Genomic DNA, 8,966 nt, shown 5'->3' on the forward strand with positions numbered 1-8,966 from the left:
GAGGCACGATTAATGACCAGCAAGGTAAGAGGTAAATTAACCAGACGACACCTCTTTAGACCAGTGACGAGATAATCTAGAAGCTAACTTTCACCTCAATGCCTTAAAGTAATGTTCTGGATTCAGTTAAGGCCAGTTAAAAACATCTGTGCTTAATTCATTTACCACAACAAATAATTTCAACTCGTCTCTCATATTCATCAAAAACGAAAACGGGGCCAATTTTGAACGTTTTAAAATCTGAAGCTTATACATTTATAAAAGCTTGCATTAAATCTTCTGTTAAAACCTTGGTATTTACTTATTTATAAATTATTGTTTTTACAGTCATTCCAAAAATTTACAGTTTATGACAAAGTTGTAAATTTGGATATAACTTCACACAAAAAAGACAGCATGTGATTTTTTTCCATACTAAAATCATTAACATTGATTCCACAGACCTATTCACATTTACACCAAGAACAATAACTATAACAATAACACAGACACATTATATCAATCTGTTTATTATAAATGCGGCCGTATGAAATTTTTATTATTTTTTCCCATATTCCTCATTTTTTTCCAAATTCTGTTTCAGTTAAATTTTTTTGTGGATTCTGTTTTGCTCCGCTTTTAATTTTTCTACTCTGTTTTAATAGTTAATTTAAAGAAAATAACAATCAAAAACATGTCTAATTAATTAAAATCATGAAACTTACATAATATTAACAGCAATTTATAGAAAGAAAAAAAAAAACATTTTTAAGGCCCTATGAAATCCATTAATTTTTCAGTATTTTCTAGATTCTATTTTAATGGCTTCATTAAATTATAATTAATTGATTTAATTGAATCCTTTGATATCATTCCTCTGTCCTGTATATTATTATATTATATGAACGCTACTATTCTTCTTGATTTATAATGATTTTTAAAACAATACCTTTATTGTTATTGTTAAAGTTATCGTCCTTGGTGTAAACAAGATTTAGATATTTGCTATAATTAACATTATAAAACACATATTTTCTATTAAGCTCAACTCGACTGAACCCTGACTATTCCTTTAACTGTTATACTCCTTTCTACCCTTCTGTATAAACAAAGAGGCTGAGACTGGTTTCATGGCTTTGCTTAATTGAAAAAATAGGTCCCTAGGAGAAAAATCCACCTTATCATTCGCCTCCGTTTCTCCTAGCACCAAATGTCCCTGCACTATAACACATATCCGAGTCTGTGCTTAGCCGCACGGCGGGTCGGTCAACTATGACACGAATCAAGGCTCAGATCAAAAGGAACAGTGTGTCAGTGTGATGGAGCATTATGTAAATGCTACCTCTCCCTGCCTAAATATTGACAAATCAGCTCGGAGAAGCGAGGCAGCGAGAGCACACCAGCATCCACATGGGATCTCCCCTCCAGTCGCCTGACTGACACTTCATAGGAAATGTCTTCCATTTACAACCCATTATTTACTGCTCTCCCCATGATTGCTTCACACTGGCCCTGGCAGCAGCTGCCCCAAATTGCCCTCTTGGGTGGATTCTGAGCACACTCTTGCTCAAAAGATGGATTCACGCCATGCCAAAAACGCTAACCAGATTACTTCTGTTGTCAATGATTCCCTGATTGCTGCCTCTATCCTAAAAGAGTACGAGAATCTAGGATTGTGCGAGACAGTTTGACTGATGTGCATAATACAGCGAGGTGCAAGTGTACGCAGCAGGCTACGTCTCACTTCGCCGGTGATGTTCAGCATTAAACTGCACTAATAAAGGAGAATTAAGGCCCCACTATATTACCTTTAACACAGCGTACCTTCACATTCTGTTTCTTATAAGCATATGCTGCAGCTATATCAAATCTTACGTTCTTATCTTTAAAGGAATAGTTCACCCAAAAATGAACATCTGCTGAAAATTTACTCACCTTCAGGCCGTCCAAGATGTAGACGAGTTTGTTTCTTCACTCGAACAGATTTTGAAAAAACGGAGCCTTACATCACTCGCTCGCCAATTGATCCTCTGCAGTGAATGGGTGCCATCATAATGAGAGTTCAAATAGCTGATAAACACAAGCAATCCAAAGTAAACAAAATAACAGTCCATAATAACGCTTCCTCCAATGAAAAAGTCTATCGCCGGTTGTCCACATCAAATTCCACCAACATATTTGTTTAGAACTGTTTTGGGCTGTTTTCCTTTGTAAACAGTGTTTGATCTTAGCATATTTGTCTTCTAATTCAGACGAGACTAGAGTTAAAGAGCTCTTAATGATGGACTTGTTTCTTACAAACAAACAGCTTTTTACATCACAAGACAATAATTGATGGACTGGACTCATATGAACTACTTGTGATGTTTTTACCAGCTGTTTAGACTCTTCTGACGGCACCCATTTACTGCAGAGGATTCATAAATGAGCAAGTGATTGCAATTCTACATTTCTCCAAATCTGTTGCAGTAAACTCATCTACATTTTGGATGGCCTGAGGGTGATTTAGGGCCCTATTTTTTTTCCACAAATTCTGTTTTTTCCTGAGAATGTCAAAATTTGGTTGAAACAATGTTACATTGTCATTCAGTGTAACACAATATTTATGTAAAAATTCAAACAACATGCTTATTCTGACTTATACATATTAAAATATATAAAAGAATAAGGGTGCGTATTCAATTTTATTGTGCTATAAATTAGCAAAAATTTCTTACTGACAAATGGGCAAAGCCTAGGATAGTGGCAAATTTTAAAAACGTAGAATTACATCTAATAAGTATTTGGGGTGAAAGTAATGTCATAAATAGATTTTTTTTGTAAATATGCCTGACAAGATTGTTACACTGAATGACATTTCAGTGGGTGTCTTCTGTAACTTAGGGAAAAATGTATGAAATTCATTTTTTGCTCAGAAAAACAAAAACAAAAATGCAATTAAATTAAACAGATATATATATATATATATATATATATATATATATATATATATATATATATATTTTTTTTTTTTTTTTTTTTTTTTTTTAATAAATGAAATTAAATGAAATTATTAAATAAAATATACACTTTTCCAGTAATGTTCTGAGTAATATTGTTTCAAATCAAGAAACAGGTTTGTGTTGCCTCATAATATTAATAATATAACATTTTTATTCGTCTCTTTTAGAAATACACATCAGTTTGAGTTAGCATGCAGATTTAGATTTATGTTCATTATCCAAATCAGTAATCAGTAAAAATTGTAGCAACCTCATTTTTATAGGGTGAAATTTGATTATTCTGTCTGATGTTTTTTTTTTTTTTTTAATTAATCATTTGGTCATTTAATTAATCATTTTAATTAATTAACTGGTCTTAGCATAGTAGCATACATTTAGATCAAGATAATCACAGTTAAAACAAATACAGCCCCTCAATACCATTGTAAACAATGTAATATGGTTTCTATGTATTTATATGAAAAACAGTAGTCTAAACACAGTAAAATGCTCATGAAGGGTCTCTCAGAACAGTTCTAGAGCTTCAGTATGTGTGTGGTAAACAAAACTGCGCGTCTGCACCATTCATTTACAAAGAAACTCGCAGAGCATGCAGGATTCACAGTTAAATATTATTTTTGTGGCTTATTCACAGACACTATTCCATATTGCGTTTTGATTTAAGTGTACTGACCAAATTTTGATTTATTCATCCAAAATTTGACGAATTCCATCACATTCCACGTTATACAGTAAATTCTATTTTTATGACTGGATTCCGCAATTCCTACTGTGTCTTTCGGATCGCTCTAGTAAATGTAAAATTTTTCATTTTTGGGTGAACTACTCCTTTAAAACTTTGTAGTTACAGTCATCGTCCACGGTGTAAAAGGGCCTAGCGGTGTAACTGTCGAGCTATTTACCCACAAAACCCCTCTCTGTTGTTAAAATCCGAAAGCGGCTCAACACAGTCATGAATCTTCTTCAAATGTGAGAGCATCAGGCACTGTATACGGGAAACAAGATTCAAAAGGCGGGATGTGGCTGAATTGAGTGCTGCTTTTGCGACGAGAAGGATGTGCTGCGCTTTAACCTGTTTTCAAAAGCTGAGCCAGGCCTATACGTACGGCAAACACAATAGGCCGTCGCCTTTAGGGGTGAAAAATGAGCACAGCTGTGAGTCAGTGTGACACTGATTTTGTTCAACAGTTTACATAGCTGCTCTGTGATACCCTTGAGAGTACTCTCATGCCCTTTGGCCAGCAGAGAATGATTACTAATAGCTTTCTCCTACACTGTTAAGACTCCCACACACTCTTTTTGTAGCATGACGCTGAAATAACAAGATCATCAGAGAATAGCAAATTGAGAGTTATTCTAGCTGCTGCTCAGTCTCTGACAACTACGTGCACAAATACAGCAGCTACAAACAAGAACCTGTGGTCATGTCAGTGTTATAGATTCTTCATTAAAAGGCATCATGTGGCTCTAAGTGTTTGGTTAAATGGGTGACATCAGCTTTGAGGTCTGTGCACGACCAAATGCTCATGTGATAATCCCAGCCTGTTTGATTGTCTTTTACTTTCTTTCTGCCTGCTAGATAAGCACATAACCCGAGGCAGATGGTGCTGAAAATCACTGTTAAGGAGCAACCATAAAGCTAAGCCATTATGTTTAAGACAAGTCTATTTGTGAGGAAAATGTCACTTAATGTCGCAAGTCTGCAAAATAATTAAATTGGCAAACACGGCTCAGCTGCATCTGTAGTGCAAGACCAGAAAGCATCACTACAAACAATAGTTCGGATAACAAATAAGGCCCAACCAAGCCATTTTAATTGGCCAAACCACAAATTAATATCCAATTTTTATTTTTATGTATTTTTGTAATTACTAGAAATAATGTTAATTGTAACATAATATAATATATAACACACAATATAGGCATTTCAGTAATAGAAATTATTTTATATTTTAATATACGTTAAAAAAAATTAACTTTACAAAAAGAACATTAGCATTGACCTATAAATTACATTATGTATTTTTTATTTGGGTAGAAATAATATATTAATTCTAATATAATAATTTCATAAAATATTAAAATATTTTTTTAAATATTAAATTATTAATATGTATTGCTTTACAAAAAGAACTATTGTAAATTATTCAGCTAGAATGTAAATCCTTCGATTGATAAACATACTTTTGCAGGAAAACAATAATATACAATGAAAACTGTAATTTTTTGCAGCACTGTTTTGATGCTTTTAAGACTATCATAGGTGATTTTTGCAATTTCTGCAAAACTGTCTCTTACCCAGCTAGAAAACATTACAACAGTGACAATTTACAACTTGTACGACACAGAAAACACCACAGAAAACCAAGCATTTGCAAAGCATAAAATTGGCTGTACAAGCTCAGTGGATCTAAATTCATTTGCAACACAGCACTGGTCCAAAAAGGGCAAGTGACTGTTCTGTAAACTGGCCCGAAACCTTCTCACACTGGCCTCGGTCCAGCAGCCCATTCTTTATTGAGCCCTGACAAGCAGAAAAAAGCCATGTATACTAACAAGTCAAGGAGCATGAAATAAATCGCACATTAAATCATTTTAGCAAAACAGAACAGCTTGGCTGAGAACTGTATGAGAGATTATCTAACACACTGGAGAAAAATGACCACAAAAAACACACTTCTGCCTCCTCCAATCACGAGCTGTTGAGAGTGCCATTTGGTCTTAGTGCAACACAGTGGCAGGTGGCGGTACAATTCAGCTTGTGTTTACTGCATGCTGAATGGACAAGAAAACAATGCCACAATTATGATCTTATTCACTATACTTCCAATTAAGTGTGACTAGCCGGCTCTAGTTCTACATCCTAGAATGACAAATCTTTAGAAGTGTGCCACACTTCACCTAAATCGAATTAGACGGTGGAAACTATCCTAATGAAAACCAGTTGCATCTATTAAAACCATTTGTTATTTTTCAAGGGCAAGAAAGCGTAAGCGCAGCTCACAACTTCAGCCTCACATTTGATTAATTAAATGTTTTATTGATTCCCCATGTGTAAGCTGAATAACTGAATCTTTAAACGTCTGTTTATCTTCGAAATGCAAATTTAGATATTTTGGATTAAATCCAAAAGCTTTCTGACCCTGCATACACAGTGATACAACTGACACGTTCAAGGCCCAGAAAGGTAGTAAGGACATCATTAAAATAGTCCATGTGACATCAGTGGTTCAACCTTTATTTTATGAAACTACGAGAATACTTTTAGTGTTCAAAGAAAACAAAAATAATGACTTTATGCAATAATTCTTCACAAGTGCTGCTGACACAGGATCCAGCAGTCTTACGTAGAGCGTCCATCTCTCTTAAGCCGGGTTTTCATCCAAAGTTGACACTTTAACTTGTGCACAAAATATTGCATAAAACATTACGAATAAGCACAATTTCCATCCAAGTCAAAGAGAACAAAATCATCACTTCCTGAAAAACTAACACTATACTAAGAAAAGTAGGAGAAACCACTGAATATATTAATTTTCATATATAATAAAATACTTGCGCCTCATAGCGAGCAGACAAAACAATAAATGTGATCATTTCTTTCGGAGGTGGATGCCTGCCGTTTGGGAACGCAGTCGTGCAAGACAGTTCTGGGAGGCAATTATACAGAAATACTTTGACGACGGACCTTGTTTAGGCATTTCAGAATGACCATAACAACATTTCAGATGCAGTGGAATGAGAGCGGTCCACTGGTTAGATGGGTTTTTGCAATTCCATAGCGCAAAGTCACAAGACATTTTTGATGCATATGGAGGAATTTATTCGCCAAATGCGTTTCTATGTCCCATTATATGCGCAAGTCAAAAACCACCTCAAGCGAACGTACAAACTTTTTTGCGAATTAAGAGATTTTTATTCAAAATGTGATGCTATGATGCGATACTTAAAAATGCGCAGAAAAACAGGGTGATGGAAACAGCTGTTGTTCATTATCTGTATATAGAGTCGTCTTCTCTGTCGAAATGTCTGTCGACATGTTTACGAAGACTGTTTTATGTACATTGTGTGTCTTCCTCTGCTTGTAAACAAGACACAGCACATCTAGGTTCTACGTCAGAACCTACGTCGTGGTACTCGCACTGCGGAAACTGAAATTAAAAGACAGGATTATTGTGATGTTTTTATCAGCTGTTTGGCCTCTCATTCTGACGGCACCCATTCACTGCAGAGGATTCACTGGTGAGCAAGTTATATAGCCTAACGCTAAATATTTCCAAATCTGTTCTTATTAAGAAACAAACTCATCTACGTCTAGGATGGCCCAAGGGTGAGTGTGTGTATATCAAATCATCTGCATGGTGTTTTTGCAAACATACAAAGTAACAGTCACAACACCACATAATAGAAATGCAATCAGTGTCAACCACCTGTATACATCTACTTAATTTTTCACCTGCTCATCTTTTCAATCAGTCTAACATCAAATTAGTTTCATTTTGAAAGCAGTTCAGTTTTTGCAACACACTACATATACAAATGCTCATCTGAACCTTCGTGGCAACCACTATAAAAACAGTGGATTGATCTTTCAAAGCACATCTCTGACAAGCCAAACACTAAACAAACATGGTGTGTAAATACTGTCACCTGACCTCTCAGGACACATTTGACAATAAAACTATGTGGTCAAGTAACCAGGCTCGATTTAGAAATCACCTGACAATCTTGCAATGACACTACCTTAGCAGATCAACATAATTAGGGTAAGAGCAATTAAAAACTGCACAGTGACGGAGATGCCTGCGTGATTGTGAACGCGCACAAGTTGCCAACAAAGCGCTCGTGACTCTGGTGCAAGACATAATAAAACACGAGCCAAACTATCAAGTTCAATCCGATCTGAACTCTCCAATAGCTCATATGACCGAGTCTGCTGTCCTTCGGATGACTTAATGCCGCGGTGTTATGATTATATCAGCACATGAATAAAAAGGGGGAACCACTATGATCGTTGGCACACACGCACACATACACACTGCTGATGAGGACGATGAAGATGATGATGCTAGCCTGCTAGCTAATGTCTCTTGTATTAATAAAGCATAACACCTCCTCAACGGCAGCACACCACGGCTGTAATTAACACACCGAGCTAATTACAAGAGCCATAAGCTAATCACATCATCTTCCGTACACCCGAGAAGACGGTGAAAGGCGGAACTTACCTGAAATCCTTCTTTACAACATCAGAGATTTTGTGTTTTGAGATGTTGTAACTGAGCAGCGGCGGTTAGCGGATGAGAGTCAAGTGCCGCTTCAAGTGTTTTGGAGTCGTTTTACACCCCTGGCACACCGATATTAATGATATGGCTGTCACTTATCAATATTTATGGTGGTGAGGAGTGTTGGTAACGGGTCAGTGTTGGGACACAGTGTTGTCTTTCTCTCTCTCTCTCTCTTTTCTGTAAGAAAGAAACCCCCCCTCGCTTGAAAGCCGCTCTTCCTGCGAGAAGAATAATGTGCGCCTGAAAACGCTCTGCCCACTTTCCAGTGTCGTGTGCTGCGATAGGCTGAACGCGAGCAGAGCGTAAGACGCGGACCAATCAGGATGGTCATTTTGTGATTTAAAAACGCGCGTGTATGTGTGTGTGAGTAGTTTTGTGTGTGTAGGACTGTCTAAACACTGCTAGTTCGTTGGTAGTAAGGGGAATTATGAATCGATTAAAGCGTTTTAATTGTGTTTTCTCTTATTTTAATTTTTTTTTAAACATGCACCACATTGTCTCTGACTATTTTCGGTGCACGTTGCGCTGCTTTTTAAACATTTAATGCTTGAGCACCGATTTGTGCTGTTGAAGTGTTTTTGTTGTTGTTTTTAATTTTCTTTAATTTATGAGTGAACCAGGATTAATTCACTACAGATTATAGTGCTGTCAAATAGATTAATCGCGATTAATCGCATCCAAAATAAAAGTCTGTTTA

General features: G+C 36.2%; 1 protein-coding gene across 1 annotated transcript in view; it reads right to left on the bottom strand.

Annotated features, from left to right (window-relative positions):
• Positions 1 to 8,473, bottom strand: part of rerea (arginine-glutamic acid dipeptide (RE) repeats a) — a 195,263-nt gene extending 186,790 nt beyond the window's left edge. Inside the window, exon 1 of the mRNA XM_051097329.1 lies at positions 8,210 to 8,473. The gene's annotated coding sequence lies outside the window, so the exon portion shown is untranslated. The remainder of the gene's footprint in view (positions 1 to 8,209) is intronic.
• Between the last annotated feature and the right edge of the window lie 493 nt (positions 8,474 to 8,966).

This window comes from Labeo rohita, chromosome 23 (genome assembly GCF_022985175.1).
Source record: "Labeo rohita strain BAU-BD-2019 chromosome 23, IGBB_LRoh.1.0, whole genome shotgun sequence".
NCBI lineage: Eukaryota > Metazoa > Chordata > Actinopteri > Cypriniformes > Cyprinidae > Labeo > Labeo rohita.